Source organism: Octopus bimaculoides, chromosome 6, assembly GCF_001194135.2.
Source record: "Octopus bimaculoides isolate UCB-OBI-ISO-001 chromosome 6, ASM119413v2, whole genome shotgun sequence".
NCBI lineage: Eukaryota > Metazoa > Mollusca > Cephalopoda > Octopoda > Octopodidae > Octopus > Octopus bimaculoides.
In genome coordinates, this window is record NC_068986.1 from 35,660,300 (window position 1) to 35,662,334 (window position 2,035).

Below are 2,035 nucleotides of genomic sequence, written 5' to 3' on the forward strand. Positions count from 1 at the left end.
CCTAACTCTAACCCGAACCCTAACCTTAGGGTTAGGGTTAGGATTAAAGCAAATTTAAAATGAAAAAAGCAAATAAAACGAAGGTATGGAGATTAAATACGCTTTACATCGCTTAATCAGCCAAGGAGTTAATGTAAACAACTGAATACTTGTCAGTGATTGGTTGAAATTATCGAAATATGACAATTTTTTACATGAAATAAATTCGAATACAAAAATATTTTTCTGTTCTATAACACAAAATAGATAAGTAAACGAAGTTTGAAAGTCTTTCGGTACCAAAAACACTACGTAAAACATTAATGAAAAATGTGGCCCCCGTTTTAAAAAAGATCCATGTACATGAATTTAAACGTATATCTATATTTTTCGCTCCAACATGGGAGTAAACATGTCCGCTAACATACGCACACAGTCAACAAACTACAATAAACATACCTCTGTATATCCATGTTTCTCTCACTCTCTCGTATATATATACGTATATGCCTCTACACACATACATGCATATACGTGTATGTACACACACACACACACACACCTTTAATTAATGGTGAAATATATTTATTACATCTAACGGAAAGCACAAAATACAGATACGGATAAACCTATTTTATTAGCTAAATTTCGTTCCAGAATTATTAGGATTTCGACGCTTAGAAAATGGTTGGTATCCATCATCATCTAGAAAGCGCAAAGATCTTTTCTGCTAGATATAGAACATGTCTTTCACCATTATTTTGAATTTTCATTTCTAGCGTATACAGGCCTATTTTTCATTATTTATATATATATATATATATATATATATATATATATACACACACACACACATATATATATATAGACATGTATATATTTCATGTCGGCATTGGGAAAAGAATGTGGAAAAATTATGTTAGCGTAGTTTTCATGTTTTTTTTTAATACTTTCTGTAACTTTGGGGGTATTGCTGCTTCTCTTGTTGTCGTAATTGTTATACAAGTGAAGCTCTATATTTGTTAGTGTTTTCTGTGGTTCTGTTAGCCGATGCTGTTGATTTTGTGTCTATTGAATAATGTTCGTTTATGGCAGTGCCATTTTGATAGGTCTATATAACCGCGGTAGAAGGGTGGGTGGGTGTAAATATGATAGACGAACAGAGAATCGTTTACCACTCTGCTCTATCATTTGTAGCTGTTTATAGGAGGACGAAGGGCTGGGATTATGGACCAGACTCGTGGTCAGTGTTGCGATTACAATGGATCGAAAAACGTATGTATTTAATCATAAGATGTAGCGATTTGTAACAAAATATTGTGAATTGTAATAAACTGTAGTGAAATGTAGCAAACTATAATTAACTGTAGTAAAACGTAGCGAGTTACAGTAAATTGTAGAGGAGTGTAGAAAATGTAATGGATTGTTGCTAATTGCAGTGGATTATTGAGGAGTTTAATAAAAATGTAATGAATATAATAGCAAATTGTAGAGGATTGTAAAAATGTAAAAATGGAGGAAATTGTGATAACATGTGGGAATTTAAAGTGAACTGGCTTTAATCAAGAATCGAAATTACATCATGTATTCATTTGATTGATCCATTTTTTATGTCTGTTTTTATAGTTGTTACAATCGACGGCAATTCTCATCCTAACACACCACCTCCGTCGCATACTAATCCCTGTATATATATATATATATCTGGTACTCATCTGGTACTCATATTGTCTGAGAGATATGAAATGAAATTTATTTAGGGAGTAATCAATACCTTCGGATTTGAGGCAAACCGCATTATTGCAAAAACAAAGCATTCCGATTCGGTTTCAGTTTACTGCATCAATTTCTTTCTGCCTCTACATCACATGGTGGTAAATAATGGAAAAACTGATTATTAGTGAAATATAAGGCAGTGTGTTTCTTTCGGTTAAATATGTTTTTCTTAAATCATTAAATCTTAATCTAAAACATTTTCATGGTTAATTTAATTTGTTTTTGTCCTCCATTACCGAAGTCTATTGTCGAATGTGTGTGTGTATATATATATATATAT